This window comes from Oryctolagus cuniculus, chromosome 9, assembly GCF_051225735.1.
Source record: "Oryctolagus cuniculus isolate XC-2025 breed Fujian yellow rabbit chromosome 9, ASM5122573v1, whole genome shotgun sequence".
NCBI classification, from domain to species: domain Eukaryota; kingdom Metazoa; phylum Chordata; class Mammalia; order Lagomorpha; family Leporidae; genus Oryctolagus; species Oryctolagus cuniculus.
In genome coordinates, this window is record NC_142875.1 from 73,535,777 (window position 1) to 73,556,336 (window position 20,560).

Here is a 20,560-nt window from a genome sequence, read left to right on the forward strand (position 1 = left end):
TTAATGGTTTTTGATGATGATGATGATGTTGCTGACTACTGAATTTCTTCTCTTAAAGATATTCTTAAGGTAACAGTACAAAAATTTTATTTACTGCCTAATTGGATAAGTCTTTCTTCCCTATAATTCTAATCTTCTAATATTAAGACATCCACTCAGCCATTCTTGGATTTTTTTTTCTGTTTATTTTTAGATGTTGTGTTTAAAGAAGATCCTGGTGTTGAAGCTGCATATGTATTATCAATTTCCACAGTGTCGGAATACTTTTCTAAGTAATTCCTTCTTGATGCAGGTCAGCATCTTATTTGAAGTACAAATAACTTATGAATTCCCTTTGCAAATTCCTTCATTTACACGCCCACCCTGATGGCTAAATCCATCCTTGAGTTTGAAAGTAGTTCAGAAACGATTATTATGTTTGGGAAGCCTAAATTATTTATTTAAACAGTCATAATCTGCAAATTTTGAGTTGAATATTAAATTTAATTTTAAATTTCTAATTTCCATTATTTTGTTAGGTATTTTCTTAGACTTTAAATTTTCTTCTCCAGATCATATTTCTTTTCTTTTTTTTCAATAAATACAAAATTTCCAAAGTACAACTTTTGGATTATAGCGGCTTTTCCCCCCCACAACCTCCCTCCCACCCACAACCATCCCATCTCCCACTCTCATCTCATTCACATCAAGATTCATTTTCAATTATCTTTATATACAGAAGATCAACTTAGTATATGCTAATAAAGATTTCAACAGACTGCACCCACACAGAAACATAAAGTATAGAGTACTGTTTGAGTAGTTTTACCATTAATTTACATAGTACAACACATTAAGGACAAAGATCCTACATGGGGAGTAGGTGCACAGTGACTCCCATTGTTCATTTAACAATTGACACTCTTATTTATGACGTCAGTAATCACCAGAGGCTCTTGTCATGAGCTGCCAAGGCTACGGAAGCCTCTTGAGTTCACCAACTCCAATCTTATTTAGACAGGCCATAGTCAAAGTGGAAGTTCTCTCCTCCCTTCAGAGAAAGGTACTTCCTTCTTTGATGGCCCCTTCTTTCTGCTGGGATCTCACTCTCAGAGATCTTTCATTTAGGTCATTTTTTTTTCCACAGCATCTTGGCTTTTCATGCCTGTGAAACTCTCATGGGCTTTTTTAGCCAGATCTGAATGCCTTAAGGGCTGATTCTGAGGCCAGAGTGCTGTTTAGGACATCTACCATTCTAGGAGTCTGCTGTGTATCCTGCTCTCCATGTTGGATCATTCTCTCCTCTTTAATTCTTTCAGTTATTATTAGCAGACACTAGTCTTGTTTATGTGATCCATTTGACACTTAATCCTATCATTATGATCAATTATGAACTTAAACTGATCACTTTGATTAGTAAGATGGCATTGGTACATGCCACCTTGATGGGATTGAATTGGAATCCCCTGGCACGTTTGTAGCTCTACCATTAAGGATAAGTCTGAATGAGCATGTGCTGAACTGTACATCTCATCCCTCTCTTATTCCCACTCTTATATTTAACAGGGATCATTGTTCAGTTAATTTTAAACAACAAAGAACAATTGTGTTAATTAAAGAGAGCAATGAACTATTTTAAATACAGAATGTAAGAGTTATTTCATCATTTATTTAACCTAGCATAGTTACAAAATTATTTTTTTTTTACAGGCAGAGTGGACAGTGAGAGAGTGAGAGAGAGAGAGAGAGAGAGAGACAGAGAGAAAGGTCTTCCTTTTGCTGTTGGTTCACCCTCCAATGGCCACTGTGGCCAGCGTGCACAAAATTAGTGTCTTTAATAGACAACAAAAGAGAATGCCATGATAAAGAAGTAGCTCTCTTTCCTTTTGATGAATTTTTGTTATTTATTAAAGAAGTCTGTTTTTTTGAAAGATAATACCTGTACTATCAATGTAAATGCATGTACACTTGACACATCTGAGAAATAGACATTTTTTAAAAACAAAATGAGATCTATAGGATCACAAGTCATCAAATAACCCAAGGAAGAAAGGGAGATAATAAAGTGAGTTGAGTAGAATTTGATTCTTCATTGAGATCAGCAGCCCCCCATCAACTTTTTCCTCAGATATTTGAGAACTGGAGGAATACTTCGATAGGAAATTTTAATTTAATGTACCTGGCAATGAATTTACTCACTTGGAAATATGAAGTTACAATTATTTTACTGCAGGATCCTGGATGAATTGATACAGTGTGGCCATGGTTCAGGGAACATTAGCACCTATCATCAAATCCATGTGGTTTGACACTGACTTAGATTGAAAAGTAAAAAAATCCATCATCACCTACCAGATGTAAGTCCAATTAAATTAGAATTCCATTAGCTTAGGGATCAAGCACATGCTTTTTTGCTCACTAACATGTTACCCATTTATTCCAATAACCAGCATTCACTGAGCATTTTCTGTATGCCAGCAACTATTCTAGGCAATGGATTACAGTAGTGAATGAAACATTAAAACCATTGCCCTTGGAAACCTAAACTCTAGTGACATGACACAGGATGTAGTTGGCATGTATATGATGGTGCTCAATGAAATATGGGATTATTTCATGGATATTCAGCAGAAAATAGTTGCTTCAGGAAAAGCTAACAAGATGGACTAAAAGGTCAGGATAAAGAGCTGTGAGAGCCACAGAGAAGGCCATGACTGATAAAAGCCCTCATCTGTATAGCGTATCCATCAAGAAAGATGTTACTACTCCAGGAGCCAGGAACCAATTTAATTGTTCCTCCCTCCTTCATTCCTTCTTACATACGTATCTTTCCTTCCTTCCTTTCTTCTGTCTGTGTGACTATCTATTATATACTTGATGCTGAATGATCCCTCACCTTAAATATATCCATAGTTCAATTCCTAATATTTGGAAATGTAACCTAATGTGAACAAAAATAACTTCACTAATGTGTTTAAATTAGGGCTTTTGAGATGGAACACTGAATTTGTTTTTTTTTAAGGTGAGTCCCAAATGTAATCATAAGTCTGTTATAGGAGGGAGGTTGAGGAAGATTAATCCACAGAAGAGAAAACAATGTGACCACAGATACAGGGAGTAAAGTGCTATGGTCACAATCCAAGACATTCCAGCATCCATCAGCAGTTTCAGGGAACAAATTCTCTTATAAACCCCATGGAGGTATCATGAGCCTCCCAATAGTTTGATTTTGACCTGACACAGATTTCAGACTTCAGGCCTCCAAAGCTGTGAGAAAACAAGTATTATTTTAAGATATTGAGTTTGTGTTAATTTGTTACAGTGGACATAGGAAATTAATACACACACATCAAATACATGCCTAATATTTGTACCTATCTACTATGTACACCTATATAAATATAGATATCTAGTGTTCAAAGCAGAATCTTATCATTCCTAATCCTCTCTCTCACCTCTAATCTCTTATCTTTGGAAATGACAAAATCATCTACTACTTCTTTAGGCCAAAAAACTCAACTGTACTTTACCACTTGCAATTCTAAACAATTATTAATATCTATTAGTTTTACCTCCTGCAAAGACACCCCCCCCATCTGTCTGCTCCATCATCACCATTGCTTTAAGCTAAGCCACTCACATCTCTGGTGTGGAGTTCTAACACACCCTCAGAACTCTTCCCCCATTTCCTATCTTGTCCTTTGCAGTCTGTTTTCCATAGATAGGGGAAACTCTAAAAATATAAATGTGATTAAACCACTCCCTGCTTACACCTTTCAATGACTTTCCATGGCCCTGTTAAGGGTTTATGTGATTTACTGCTGAAGAAGGTAAACCACATGCTTTCCTGTGATGTCGAGGCCAACATGGTTTGCTCCTATATACCTGTTTTGCCTCTCTCTCACTTTGTCCACTGAATTCTTTCCCTTTTTCCCACAAGCCCTGCCCATGCAATTTCAAAGCCCTTGCAGTGTGTTCTTGTCTTCTTGGATCAGCCTCCCTGGCTTTGCGTAACTGATTTCTTCACATTCTTTATATTTGAGCTCCAAATCTTGGGAGTAATCTTAGGGTGAGGGGACCATCCTATCTAATGTAGCCCCTCACTCTTCCCATTATCCTTTATCATGCTGACTTGTTTATTTCACTCTGTTGTTTTTGTACATATCTCCCCTTACTGGGATGTAAGCCTCTAGCAAGTAGGAGCACTCTCCAACAGGTTCAACACTGTTTCTTCCTTACCCAGAACAATGGCTTGGTGGTAGTAAGTGCTCAACAAATATCTCTTGAATGAATTAACATATAAATGACTCAACAATTTAGGATTGCCTTAAAAGAAAAAGTATCCAGACCAATGCTGAAAGAGATAAAAAGCTGACTCACCCCATTAGCAGTGCCTCCAGTCTGATGTTATTCTTGCTGGGAAGTTGTTTAGCATCTCTTCTTCATTCCATAGAGAGCTTCAGTAGGGAAAAGGGAACAAGATGAATGCCAAGAAGCTGTCCAGTCTCCTCTGTGTTCTTAAATTAAAAACAAATAAGGAAAAGAGAAAGTCAAGAAGGAGAAGGAAGAAAAGCACAGAACAGATCCACACGCTTCCTATATTCTTAAATCTTCTATAAAATTTCTTTTGAAAAATTCAAATCTTGCCTCGCAGCTGAGCAGTGAGAAACAGAATGTTTAACCCATTGGTGATGTAGTGGGTTAAGTCACTACTTATGATGCTAGCATCCCATATAGGCAACAGTTTCTGTCCCAGCTGCTCCATTTCTTATCCAGATCCCTGCTAATTTGCCTGGGAAAGCAGTGGAAGATGGCTCAACACGTGGGCCCCTGCCACTCAGGTGGGAGACCTGGATGAATTTCCTGGCTTCTGGCTTCAGTCTGGCCCAACACTGGCTATTGCAGCCATTTGGGGGGTGAACCAGTGGATGGAAGATCTCTTTCTCTCTGACTCTCTCCCTTTCTGTAACTCTGCCTTTCAAATAATTAAATAAATCTTTAAAACAAAACAAAAGATAATGGACATTCAAGTAAGAAAATCAGTAGGTAACCTAATGGCCAATTATTTGGTGGCAGCTAAGATGGAAAAAACAGGTGAACAGTAAGGAAAGAAGGGAGAATTTTTTGTCTGCAACAGCTCCAAGTGTCTCATCCACATTTTCCGAAGCCCACTGGAAAAAGAAATGTTCCTCCTTTTTTGTGTTTTTCATTTTGTGATATGAGAGACTTTATCAGAATCCATCCATCAGATTTATCCTCATCTCTTATGACCAGACATGACTTCTCCTAAATGAATGATTAACACACAGACTGCTTCATTGCTTAACCATGATTTACCACTGAGGTAGATATGGGATTTCCATTCTGAAATATGGATATCTGAACAAAATGAAAGTATTGCTAGCAAGGAACAAGTAGAGGAGTAGGTTTTGAGCTGGCAACTAATTGGGCCTATCACGCGTCTCTACTGTTATCATTTTCAATTCTTACCTCTTTATTTAAAAAACATTGATTTATTTGTTTATTTGAAAGACAGAGTTATATATCTATATAGTAAATGATGAGAGAAACAGCAAGAGATTTTCAACCCATTGGTTCACTCCCTAAATGGCTACAATGGCTGAAGATGGGCCAGGCTGAAGCCAGCAGCCTAGAGCTCCTATCTAGGACTCCTACATGGATGACAGGGGCTCAAGTACTTGGGCATCTTCTACTGATTTTCCAAGAGTGTTATCAGGAAGCTGGTAGCTGGTACTCAAACCTGTGCTTGTATGTGATGTCGATGTCACAGGCGGTGGCTTAGCCCACTGTGTCACAACACTGGCCCCATAGTTTCCTTATTTTTTGCCTAACAATATGTGAAGTTATATTCCTATTCCTTGAGCAAATACTTGATATATAAGTCTAATTCAGGAGAGCAGTAGGGTTTGAAGCTATAAATATGTGAGTCATCTATATTAACATAGCATTGAGTTGATGAAACTGGATCAGAAGACCTGTAAGTGTAAAAGAGAAGAGGCCAGTGATGGAATCTTGGGACACTCTAATATTTAGAGGTAAGAGATATAAAGTGAAACATTAAAGGAGATTGAGGAGGAAAAGCCAAGGAAACAAACAGAAAGCTATGAAGGTGATGTCTTGAAAGTTAAGTGAAGAGTTTCAAGGAGGAGAGAGGGATCAATTAAGTCATGTATAATTTAAATAATATGAGCAAATTTTAACTACTTGATGGTGGTGGTGTTTAGGTTTTTATGTGGAGAGGTGAGAATAAAAGCATAACTGAAGAGAGAATGGGAGAAGAGAAGACATCAAACACAGTAAACCATATTAAAAGCTTTCCTGTAAAGAGTTTTAGAGAAATGGTATAATAAATGGAATAAATAACACCAAATGGAAATCATTCAAAAGGTGGAAGATAGGAACAAATGATTCAGGAGAAGAGGGGATCTCTGGGTAAGAACCTCAAGTAGAACCAGGCATGGAATTTCAGTTTTATACACAAGCACACAGAGCTTGGTTTGTTGAGGAGTCAGGATAGAACATGGATTGTTAACAGTAGGGGTAGTAGATTAGGATGTTTCATATGCAGTCAGTTAGATATGAAATGGGCACATGTAGAAGCATGCTCCTGATTTCTTTCATGTTCTCAATTAAATAGCAAGCAAATTATTAGCTGAGATAAATGATATAATATTTGAAGGAAGTAACAAAAAGTGAAGTAATTTCCAACGAGTACAGGAAAGACTTTGGGCTAAGGAAAAAGAGGGTGGTAAACTCTTTTACTTAGTTATTGCTATATATAGAATTCCAAGTAAAAATCTAAAATGAGCTCATCTGGACTTGAAATATACAGTGGTAATTAAAATGGATTTATGAGGTTCCAGGAAAAACAAGTTATTACTCTATCTCAGAAGTAGTTGGGAAACCTTCTAAGGAAAAGAAGAAAACCACTGCTACCTTCAACCAAAGTAGCCTCCCAGCCCCAGTATTCACTTTATTCTTGGGCTTTGGGGGGCATTTATGCTAACATATTCCAAATTCATTGTTCAGGGCTTTAATGCTTTTAGGCATATGTTATATATGTCTGGTAGAGCAGACAGCTCTGATCACAGCTGCACAGGAACTGGTTCGCTAGATACATATCATAGTGATCAAAATTATGGAGTCAGGGGCTAACTACACTAGAATTCTGATTCTCCTTCTTTCAACTGTGTGACCTGAGCCAGGCATTTAACTTCATTGTGCCCTTGTCCTGATGTGTAAGGACAAAAAATAAAGCTGTTGTTGAGTATTACTGAATGTATTAATCAAGTAAACATTCAGAGCAGAGCCAACACATAGTAAGTGCTCATAAATATTAGTTGTTTTTATGATTAGTCATGGTTCAAAATTAAGATTCTTGGTAACTAGTAATGTAAAAGATATGGAGATCAAGACTTGGGTGGGAGTCACATGGGTGGTGGTGTTTGTCTTCTAAGTCAAACATGAAATTATTTGCATCAGGCTTTCAGCACCAAGCTATTAATTCAAAAATAATAGTAACAGCAACACTCAGTTAATTATACATATATGCATACCATAATTTTATGTTGTCAGGTTTACAAATGTTTACATTATTTAACTTCCATGTGAGCATAACTTCCTGGGCAAGAACCAGTATAATCTAGCTATTCAGGTATCCCTTCAATAGCTTTTGTTACCAGGCCAACCTATGCGGAAACCTGGGGGAAATATTTTATTATATTCAGTTGCCAGAATAACTCTCTGCCTAAAATTGCTAAATGGCTTCCATTGTCTTAGGAGGAGGCCCAAATCTCTTTGCACAGTTTGGTAGGTCTTCCACCATCGGGTTCTGTTTATTTCCCTGATTTCATTTCTTTCCACTGGTTAACTTCCTTTTCACAATCTTCTCTCTAGCCATATTGAATTATTCAATTATCTTTAAGGAACCCTATAAACTTCCTCTTCCTGGATCATTTCCCCCTTGCCCTACCACACTTCATGCAGTTAATGTCTTCAGTCCTTAACTTACTCATCTTTTTCTCAGGAAGGTTTGCCTAATTTGGTTCCCTTGCCTATACATTCTCAGAGCCACCTGTGTTTCCTCTCATAGCATTGCCCATATTGCAGTATATAATTATATATAATTATTTGTCTTCTACTTGACAGTCTTGTCTTCCTCTTGTTCAACACTAACTTGCCATCATATCCTTAGTTTCTGACACAATGCCTGGCACAGAGCATGAAATATCCCTATATAAATGATTTGTTGTATCTGAGTCAGACTTACTTTCCTTCTACCACACTGTCTTCTGGCTTTCCTTTCTTTGCAGTTTTTACAGGTTCTTTTAGCATTCATTTTACAAGTCAATGCTTCTTAGGGTCACCTAATTCTGAGAACAGACTCCATTCACCCCAGCTTTCTAAAAAATTCCCTCTTAGTTACTTGGTTATTTGGTCAGGTGATTACCATCGCTATTTATTCTCTGCTTTCTGGTATGACCCTCTCAAGGATTCCACTCTCTCTAGCACTTCTTGGTTACAATAAGTCAAAACGAATGCTCTGGTCTCTCTTATCAATAAGCTGGAAGAAGTTATGCTTGCCTCAATTTTTCAGATGAAAAAATGTGAAGGTATAAAATTTCCTAGTTAAAAAAAAAGTGAAATCCAAAACAAACAATAGGAATATTTATGGAAAATGGCCTGGCCACGTTGGTACTTATCAATGATAATCTTGAATGTAAATGGTATAAATTTTCCAGTTAAAAGATACAGACAGGTACTAAGAAAATTATAAAATGTTAAAAAAAGAAATAGAAGAAGACACAAAAGATGGAAAAGTCTTCCATGTTTCTGGATTGGAAGAATTAATATCAAAATGTCCATACTACAAAAAGCAATTTACAGATTCAATGTGATCCCAATGAAAACACTAAGGAGATTTTCTCAGATCTAGAAAAAAAGATTCTAAAATTCATATGGAAACACAAGGGACCCTGAATAGCTAAAGCAATCTTAAACAACAACAACAAAACTGGAGGCATGAAAACACCAGCTTTCAAGACATACCACAGGACAGTTATAATTAAAACAGTCTGGTACTGGCACAAAAATAGACATGAAGACTGAGAGAACAGAATAGAATCCCCAGAAATTAATCTATGCATCTACAACCAACAAATCTTTGACAAAGGAGCTAAAATCAATCCCTGGAGAACGAACAGTCTCTTCAATAAATGGTGCTGGGAAAATGGGATCTCCATGTGCAGTAGTATGAAACAAGACCCTTCACTTACACCTTATATAACAATAAACTCAAAATGGATCAATGATATAAACCTATGACTTGATGCCTTCAAATTACAACAGGAAAATATTGGGGAAACTCTGCAAGATATTTGCATAGAAAATGACTTATTGGAAAAGCCCCAGAAACTCAGACAATCAAAGCAAAAACAGACAAATGGGATTATATCAACCTAAAAAGGTTCTGCACTGCAAAAGAAACACTTAACAAAGTGAAGAAGCAACTGACAAAATGGGAGAAAATATTTGCAAACTAAGCAACTGAAGACAAAGCAAAGGAAAGTTCACATAGCATCTCTTTAGCAAAGTTAAAGCAGAGAACAGAGAAAATATCATTTATTTGTTACTGTCAATCTTGGGAAGAAGATTTTCATGGAGCAATGAGGACAAAGATTTCTGTACTGGGTTGATGAAGGGCTATGATGTGGAAAGTATGAGCAGTTTATGTAGCTTTCCCTTCAGAGGAGTTGGCTGTGAAAGACAGGAGAGAAGAGGATGATTATTTGAATAAGAAGCAGGGGCATGGGGCTGATTTTCTTGTGCAGTGGGTTAAGCTGCCGCTTGCAGCACTGACATCTCATATTGGAGTGCTGGTCCATGTCCCAGCTATTCCACTTCCAACCTAGCTCCCTCTAATGTACCTGGTAAGGCAGCAGAAGATGGTAAAATACTCAGGTCCCTGCAACCCATGTGGGAGACCAAAAGGATCTTCCTGGCTCCTAGCATTTGCCTGCCTCAGACCTGGCTTTTGCAACCATTTAGGGGTGAACCAATGAGTGGAATCTCTCTCTCTCTCTCTCTCTCTCTCTCTCTCTCTCTCTCTTTCTCCATTTCTCTCTCTGTCTCTCTCTTTCATTCTCCTGCTCAAATAAAATAAGTATATTTTTAAAAAGTGGGATCAATTGGGACTGGGACTGGGACACAGTGGGTAAAGCTACCACCTGCAGTGCCAGCATCCCATATAGGTGCCAGTTCGAGTCCCGGTTGCTTCACTTCTGATCCAGCTCTCTGCTATGGCCTGGGAAAGCAGTAGATGATGGCCCAAGTCCTTGGGCCCCTGCACCCATGTGGGAAGACCTGGAGGAAGCTCCTAGCTTCTGGCTTCAGATTTGCCCAGCTCTGGTCATTGCAGCCATTTGGAGAGTGAACCAGCAGATGAATGGAAGACACCTCTCTCTCAGTCTTTCTTTTATATATAAATTTATATATATATACACACACACACACACACAAACACATATATATACACACATATATAGATAGATATATACCTATAGATATAGATACAGATACAGATATCTGCCTCTCTGTAACTCTCACTTTTAAATAAATAGATAAATCTTTTTAAAATGTAAAAGTGAAGTCAATTAAAGAAATGGGAAAGATTTATCAGATTTATAATCTGAAAGAAAAGATATAATAGAAGAAAATCATATGGACATTAAAAAAAATTGGAAGCAACTGAGTCGGGATGGGAGCGTGCCAAGGAATAATAACCCATCAATGTCTCACACATACATTTTTTGTCCTAAAAAAAGTGTGGAGGGCCGGCGCCGTGGCTCACTTGGTTAGTCCTCCACCTGCAACACTGGCACCCCATATGGGTGCCGGGTTCTAGTCCCGGTTGCTACTCTTCCAGTCCAGCTCTCTGCTGTGGCCTGGGAGGGCAGTAGAGGATGGCCTAAGTGCTTGGGCCCCCGCACCCACATGGGAGACCAGGAGGAAGCACCTGGCTCCTGGCTTCGGATCGGAGTAGCTTCAGCCGTGGCGGCCATTTGGGGGGGTGAACCAACGGAAGGAAGACCTTTCTCTCTATCTCTCTCTCTCTCATTGTCTAACTCTGTCTGTCAAATAAATTAAAAAAAAAAGCAACCTCTGGAGTCATGTGATTTGTGATGGTAGAGATAATGTTCTTTATTACAAGTCCTTGCAGATCACACATTATTTACCTGGAAAAGCAAAATAGTTGAGCTATTCTCAAGGTAGATGCCCAGGTGTTATTATGGAGTAGGTAGGGAACATTTACAAACAACCCTCCCTATCAGAGAGAAATATTTAAATATATGTAGAGAGAAGAGGTGTAGTCATCTAACTCCTAAAACACTCCTCTTCAAGCCATTCTCATCTAGAAACTACACTGAGCACTCAGTTGAGACTACCCTTGCAAAGTCATTGGTGATTTTAATGTCAATGGCAATAGAGGGTTTTCTGTCTTCAGCTCGTTATAAGGAAGCATGCATCTCCTCTCCTGGCTTCATGACACCACACTCACATGGGTCTCCTTCCACTTAGTGGCCTCTATTCGCATTCTCTCTCTTTCTCTTTCTCTCTCTCTCTCTCTCTCTCTCTCTCTCATAGCTCATTGTTTCTTTAAGCAGTGGTGTTCCTTGGTGCCCTGGCCTAGCCTCTATTCGAAGAAATGACTTTATATGCCTATTATAAACCAAAAAATAATATAAATATGTTTAGGAACCATTTTTATGAGTGCATTTTGAAGAGTTTATGGAAAATGAATTGAATTGTTTGTGCAAAATAATTGGAAGTCAATGCACAGTTTTTGATAATATGAGCTTTTCATGAACATTTTGAAAACCCCACAGATAACTGCTCTGTCCCAAGCCTTTCCTTAGAGCTGCGTACCCATAATGGTTGCTTCACATCTCCAACTACATCTTCACATTCATACTGGCACTTTTGACTTCCCATCTCTTGAAAAACTGTTTTTCTCCAATCTTTTCCCAACTCTGTAAAGAGCACCATTATTCACTCAGTCGTTTAAGCAAGAAACTCAGAAGTTGTACTTGTTTCTTCCCTTTATCGACTACAAAATCTGATTCAACAAAAATTATTCATTTCTCCCTAAAATGTAGTCCAAGGATTTCTATTCCTCCCTTCCCATAGATACTACCATATTACATCTTTACTATTGTAATGATTACCCAGAAAGTTTAACTGCAATATCAAATGAATATTGGCTTCAACTTACTAGACACTCAATTCAAGACATAAACAATGATAATATTGGCCAGCACTGTGGCTCAGTAGGCTAATCCTCTGCCTGTGGTGCCGGCACACCGGGTTCTAGTCCTGGTTGGGGCACCGGTTCTGTCCCGGTTGCTCCTCTTTCAGTCCAGCTCTCTGCTGTGGCCCAGGAGTGCAGTGGAGGATGGCCCAAGTCCTTGGGCCCTGTACCTCATGGGAGATCAGGAGAAGCACCTGGCTACTGGCCTCGGATCAGCATGGTGCACCGGCTGCAGTGGCCATTGCAGGGTGAACCAACGGTAAAGGAAGACCTTTCTCTCTGTCTCTCACTGTCCAATCTGCCTGTCAAAAAAAATAAAACAATGATAATATTTATTATTACACATACTGAAAAATTTCTATAGGCTGAGAAGTTTCAAAGTTTTCAACATTTTAGCTCCAATATGCCTTCCAAGACTAGAGTTCCTTGTATTCCTGCATTGTTCCATGGGACTTATGGTACAAAAAGCAAACCAATGAAAATCTGGAATTCATGCTGCTTCCTGTGACATAATAAAGTCCACCTCTGACCCAGGATTCCTGTGTCTTCTTGCAGCATCCACAAAGCTGTGGAAGGCTAACTTGCTAACTTGCAAGCTGGGTGAAATCTCAGATCTTCACAGTTTCTGAACCTTGGAGTCCCTGTTGCCATATACTTAGAGTTATACTGCCATTGTTTTGTGTGGAAATATTTATTTCTAATATTGGAAACTTGCTTATACTACCTTTTCCCTGTTATCATGCCCCATCCATACCTACTCAACAGGCCTTCCCCCACAATTTGGATCTAGTCACCAGTTTCCAACAATCTGACCAAGATCTTTAGGCAGGTCAAGTACCAAGCTGGTCCTGTCCAGTCTACTCCACAATGTCACTTTATTAACCAAATACAGCAATAACTATGTTATTGATGGCACTAATAATGAGGATTCCCTGACACCCAGATATCTGCTTGAAGTGGTCAAATATCTCCTTCCAGCTTGTGTTCTGTGAAGGAAAAAAACAAAACTAATTGCTCTCTCTGACCTAGAGTCCTCTGATTTGTCAAACATTCATAAATTGTAATGGGACTAAAAGATGTATGTAAATCAAGAGCCAACATCTTGGGCCACCCAGATCTCTTGGAAAATGCAAGGCGGAAAAGCTAATTGAATCAATAGGAGGGAATGTTGCCATTGCCACTTTGCCAGACATATTCCAGACACAGAGCAGAAACACAGTTTCCCAGGCTACCACAATAGATGTCATATAAGAAGCCATGCTGATATCATGTGAGAGCACTTGTGTGCAAATTGCTTAACAATTAGCATTTGGACAGTAATAGCTTTTACAGTCTTTAAGGTTACAAGTCCAACTGAAATTGTCACCCTCTCAGAGTTAGCTTTACATCTAACAGCAATATACATCAAAGAAATATTGTATTAATTATAATTACAAAAATAGTAATTGTACCCTTGACCTCATTTTATAAGCTATAGAGCACTTTCCACATTAGGTCATATTATTCTCACAATAACTGAGACAAACACCCTCAATTCAATTTCATAACTTAGAAAAAAATGGAGGCTCAACTATAGAACTTTCTTAATAAGGGATTGGGTTACATAAGGGCATGCATTTGACAAAGTTCAGTGACAGTATGCTTAAGATCTGTGTATTTTAACAAATGTGCACTTTATATCAAAATAAAAATCATAAGCAAATATTCAACTGTAGTTATATATATGCTGAAGTATTTAGAGGGAAGTATATTAATAGTTATGAATTTATTTGGAAATCCACTGAAAACTAAGATGGATTAGTGGATGAATGGAGTAATGTGACATGAATAGGGAATATGATAAAGTATAGTAAAATGTCAATGGTAATTATATAGGTGTTAGGGTTATGAATGTTCACCATCAAAGTCTTTCAGTTTTGCCTTGTGTTTGAAAATCTTCATAATAAAATGTTTTGAGGAAATAGAGGAAGCTCAGAGAGATTAAATGACTACTTTCAGGTTGCAATCTTAGGCTGGATTGAGACCCAAAAGCAACTAATCTGATCCTATTGTCCATGCCTAGCATTTAAGAAAAATCATTACCACTCATGTTTAAAGAAAGACAGTAGTGCAGACAAGCACTAAATTCTGGTTAACTAAGAGCTATGCAAAGCTAGAGCATGCTCTACCATAAAAGGGATGATATCCAAGTTAGGAGACTGTACTTTAAATCCTGTATTGATTCAGCTCAGGGAATATTGTCCTCTCCATAGTAGTCCCTTTGGAGTGTTTGACATTTACTATAATGATGCTGCCTTGCTTAGAGCTTTGTCACTCCTCTTAAGGGAGCCCCTTCAGATGTTAAAAGCACTCCTTCACATCTTCTCAAAGATGACAAACCCTTGTCCTTTTAAAAAACCCAAATGTCACCTGAAGCCCAGTCAGGTGAATAAAACTCAATAACTGATATCATTTCTTTGCAAAGCTACCCTAAAAAGACAGGGCATCAAACAAGGTTTGTTCTGGTTGGCTGGTTTTATATTTTTCAGATGAGATATATCTTATTTTAGTCTGTTTCATCACTACAACAAAATACCTGAGATAGGTTGATTTATAAGAGAAAAAAAGTTTATTTAGCTCACAATTCTGGAGGTTGAAGGGCTCACATCTGGTAATAACTTTCTTGCTGGCAAAGTCCCAAAGAGGACATCACATGGCAAGAGACATAGTAGAGTGTGTGTGTGTGTGTGTGTGTGTGTCTGATTTTTCTGTCTCTTCTGATAAAGCCACCAATATTTGATCACAGTGGCTCTACCCTAGTGAGCTTATTTAAACTTAAACTTTCTTTATCTAAGTGTAAACTTTCCAAGGTCCCCACCTCTAAGCACTAATTGCATTAAGTTTTCAACCTCTTAATATCTCAAAATTGGGGACACTCACACTTATCCAAACCGTAGCAGACCTCTAAATAATAAAACAGTTTTTCTTGCATGACTCAAAATGATCTTGGAAACCTCCTCTGCACCTATGTGGGAGCAGTAGCAGTGTCCTTCCTGTCCTTGCCCATCAGAACATGCACAACCTTTATAACAACCACATGTAGGGGCTGGTGTTGTGGTACAGTGAGTTAATACACCAACTCCAACACCAGCATCCTATATGAGCACTGGTCCAGTGTTCTCCACTTCTTATCAACTCCTGGCTAATGTGCCTGGGAATACAATGGAAGATTGCCCAAGTGCTTGGGCCTCTGCACCCATGTGGGAAGCCCAGATGAAGCCCCTGGCTCCTTGCCAACCCCAGCAGTTGCGTCCATGTGGAGAGTGAACCAGCAGATAGGAGATCTCTCTTGATCTTCCCTCTCTTTCTGTCTCTCTCTCACTCTCTTTCTCTTTGTGTGTCTCCCCTCCCCCAGTAACTCTGCTTTTCAAAATAATAAACACAAATTAAAAAAAAAACACACATGTAGTTGACTCCTCCAGCAGACTGTAAACTTCACAGGGGCAGGGACCTTGGAAGTTGTCTCATTCTCCCGACACAGTGTGTTTTCATTTATAAATAAGTAATGAATGAATAAGTAAATTAGTGAGCCAATCCAACTAATTTGAAAAACTGTGGCATTCTAACAGTATCTTGAATGTATCTAACCTACTATTTCTACTGCAATCTAATCCCTTTAGTATCACATTCCATACATGTGGAATCTGCGCAGTGGTTAAAAAGTAACAAAACCATAAGGAAAGATGACAGATTTTCTATGCATTTCTCTTTCTGCTTTTAATTATCATTCATAATTTTTGGTTACCATCCTTGTATTTCCTAAGTATACAATTCCATCTTTTGTATAAGGAAATTTTACTTTTCTTTGATTATTTTCTTCTTTTGTACACTAGTAAATATTAATTACATATGTCATGCAAAAATAAGCAACAGGGTAGAATGGATCCTCCCATCTTTTTACTTTCAATTTCTCTACTAAGTAAATGGTAACTCTGTACACTTTTAGGGTTCTATTAATGACTGAAGTTTGAATGTTTGTGTGATTTCTTCTCACTATTCTTAAGCTACTTATATGTACTATATCATGTTACTGGCTACTGTAGTGAAGCAGCCAATACCCATGCCATATACTTTGATAAGATCAGGGTAATAATACTGTCCAGATTGCCATGAGGAGTGAAGATCGACAAGCAGAGCACCTGGCAGTACTAGAGACACGGCAGCTTCCGGAGTTCTATTGCCTTCCTCAGGTTTCAGTCAGCTCTAAAGCACTGAGCCAGCTCTTCCCCACGTGCCTTCGCACATTTGGTTCCTCATTCCTGCACCTGTGTGAGTATTAGCTTTGCATTTCCATATCCTGGTTTGGCATGAGTTCCTCATCTTCCTTCATCTCTGGCCCAAGTTGGTTTATTTTCTAGATTCTGGCTGTTGTTCCGGCCATTCTGGGTCTCAGCTCTTCCTTTACTTGGGCACGCATGCTTCCTCTGATGGATCATCCAGTGCTTTCCACTATGACAGATCTGTGTTGTAGCTGCTTAACACCAGGGGCCAATGATCGCTTCTTATCAAATCTGCCAACTGGGTTTGAACCCTTGGGTTAGAGCAAGAAAGAGAAATTGGTTACAGCTGTGGGGAGCAACTCGGACTAGACTGTTACTCGAATTAAGACTTATTCTATGCATCTGCTCTCCCACAATATGGCGCTGGGAGAGGAGGAAACAGCTTCTACACAGCTGCCTCCAGTTCAACCAATAAACAGCAGGACCTGCTCCTGATTGGAGGAGAGCAGCGTACTCGGCGTGTGGGTAGCAGAGTTGGGATTGGTGGAAGAGGACTATAAAGGAGGAGAGAGTCAACATGCACCAGGAACATCTATCTGAAGGAACACCTGTGCAGCCCCCGAGAGAGCCGGCCGGCGGTGTGCCGCTCCCCCGCAGAAGTGGGGAAAGCGGCAGGGGGAACCGCCCTTCCACGGAGGTGGAAGGGACGGTAGCCAACCCGGGAAGAACCAGCAGCAAACCCGGGAAGGGCCGAGCAGACAAAAGAACAAGCGCAGGGTCCTGTGTCATTCCTCCACGAAGAGGGGAAGCGACAACAGCAATGCAAAAATCCCAAAGTGAATATCCAAAAGTCACTGAAAAAAAAATTTCCAAAAGCAACTTGAGCAATCCCCAAAGTACAAAGCTTAAGAATAATGTTTTAGTCAAATTTTGTAGATTCCTATGCTATGTGAAACTTATACTGAAAATGCTTAGTTGGCAAAGGTAGTCTACCAATACAATGCAGGCAAGCGTTTACCCACTATTGTTAGACTAGATGTAGGTAACCGATTTAATTTCCTTTATCATCCTAGCTGCTGAGCTACTCAAATAAAAATTTATGCTATAATAAAAAATACAAAATTTTTCACTTATTTAAGCTTCTAATATTCTTTTAATCATTTTCTTGCCATCATTCCTTTATTGTTGGATCTAGTAATTTGTTGTTGTCCTGTTACATACAAACAACAACTTGGGGTCTTGATTGTATTGTTGCAACAGATACAGTGTTAAAGTAAAGAAGAAACAGGAAAGTAATGTCTCCTTTTTTTCTTTATAGAAAGCACAGCAAGTCCTACAGAGTATTGAAGCCCACTGCCTTTTTGAGAGCCTCTATATCAAGGACTAGAGCTCTAAAGAATCCTTTACCCTCCAGGCCTTTGTTTGCAATTTCTCAGCACTCTGGGAAAAGAAAAACAAGGAGATGAACATTAAATAAGAGAGAAAAATTGAGATGTCTATTTTGACACAAGAATAAAGAAGGAAGATGGCCAAGAGCCAGTGGTGCTGCAGTCCCAAGTCTTTGGGACTATGAGACAAATCAGGACATTCTGTGTAGTAGATATCTGGATAGGTCCTGCACAGCTTTCCATAAGTTGTAGGGTTCAAAAGGTGATGGTGCACATCCTAGTGAGTATCTGCAGGGTGGAATCTGGCATCAAAGAACAAAGTCACTATGGGGGTCTCTGCAATTCTCTTTCAACTTCAGAGCCTAGTAGACAGCCATGCAGGTCAGACCATTGCTGATGCCAATCAGAGAATAACAAACACCATTGACCATGAACCTGACTTACCTGTGTGGCCAGGACAATGTTCTTGTATAATCTAATGAAAATAGGGAAAACACACAAATTAATATTTCATTGTGTATATCTTATAAAAGCTTGCTCAAAGACAGATTTTGTCTGATATTTGTGGGGAGCAGGGGAGACATAAAATTTCTTTCATTCAAGTGGTTCAGCACTTCACATTTATGTCACAAGGTTTATCTCTTATTAAATCCATACCATAAATTACAAATTCCCATGCAATCCTTTTGGGAGGTACAGAAGTTATAAATAATTAGATGAGCATTACGTTTGAATGCTTTCCTGCTATTTCCCCAGAGGGTCTACAGGATTCAGTTTATGGCTGTACTCTATAGTTAGAAGCTGAAGTACCATATAGATCTCAAGGCCAAAATCTCACTCAGCCTCAAAGTTGATGTATACGGCTGAGGGATTACAGCGCTTTCCATTTCCATTTCTATCATCGTTCCTTAACTCACTATTTTCCAACAATCTTAGTGCTTCTCAGAATTCACTCTTAGTACTTATTCTAGCTTCGGAGTTCATATATGGATTAGGACATAGATAGTTTATTTTTAAAATTTATTTTATTTATTTAAAAGGCAGAGTTATAGAAAGAGAGGGAGACACACACACACATACACACACACACACACATACACACAATCCTCTATGTGATGGTTCACTCACCAAATGGCCAAAATTGCCAGGGCTGGGCCACACCAAAATCCAGGAGCCTGTAACTCCATCCAGGTCTCCCACGTTGGTGACATGTTTGTTCATGTTCCTGTTTGTTCATGTGCTCTCCCAAGTACTAGTGCCATCATCCACTGCTTTCCTAGGCACATTAGTAGGGAGCTGGATTGAAAGAAAAACAGCTAGAACTTGAACTAGTGCTCATATGGATACCAGCATTGCGGCCAGTGGCTTAGCCCACTGTGCTGCAGCACTAGTTTCAGGGCAGAAGTAATTTGTTACATAGTAATCCTCCCAAAGAAAAAAAAAAGGAGAAAAATCTAGTCTTTATAGCCTTGAGCTCTTATCCTTTCTGTTAATGAATTCATATGAAGGTTTTATATTGAACATTATCCCAAACATTCCACTTTCTAGACTTATTGTGGACTGAGATGCAGATAAGTAAGCAAATTTAACTGCACCAGGTGTATCAGTAACAAACCCAATGGGTGAGGCTTGTAGAAGTTAGTCTTATTAGACTTCCCGTTATGGCTTGAACAGAAAAGCAAAGATTGCCCTGTGAGGTCCCCTGAAGACACCACAACCTTGATGATCTCAGTGGACTCATCACTAGTCACCCTGGGTCCCGCTCACTTAGAAACCCAGTCAGAACAATAAAAGTAGACCTTTCTCTCTGGAGAAGTGTCACATTAAATGGATTCCCAGTCACTCATGTGAAAACACAATGGAAATCTATTAGTTTGCAGTGTAACACTCAGCAAGTGAACAGATCAGATCCTCCTGTTTGTTCATGTGCTCTCCCAAAACAATGTACAAACAAAGCCCAATTATTATCAGAGAGAGGCTTAATGAGATGAAAGTCATGTAAAGGGACCCAGCTGAGCGATCTTTTTTTTTAAGATTTATTTATTTTCTTGAAAGGCAGAGTTACAGAGAGGCAGAGGCAGAGAGAGGGAGAAAGGTCTTCCATCCTCTGGTTTACTACCTAGATGGCCACAATGGCCAGAGCTGTGTTGATCCGAAGCCAGGAGCAAGGAGCTTCTTCCATGTCTCCCACACAGGTACAGGGGCCGAAGGAACTGGGCCATTTTCCACTACTTTCCCAGGCCACAGCAGAGAGCAGGATTGGAAGTGCAGCCGGGACTCAAACTGGCACCCATATGGGATGCCATCACTGCAGGTGGCGGCTTTACCCACTACACCACACTGCCAGCCCCTAGTTGAATGATCTTAACAGCTACCACAATTAAGTCATGCACCTCCACTGGAGAACGCCCCTTGCACTGGATGCAGAGTCCCAATCTAGTCCCAGGACAGTGCTAGAAATGGTCCCTGATACTTCTCAAAGTGGCATTCTTTTCTGTGCACTCATGGCTAACAAATCTCTTTCCCTTCTTTTTCATTTTAAAAAACTCTGCTATTTGCAACTAGTTAACTTCAATCAAGCCATTCTTACACTAGAAGTGGAACAC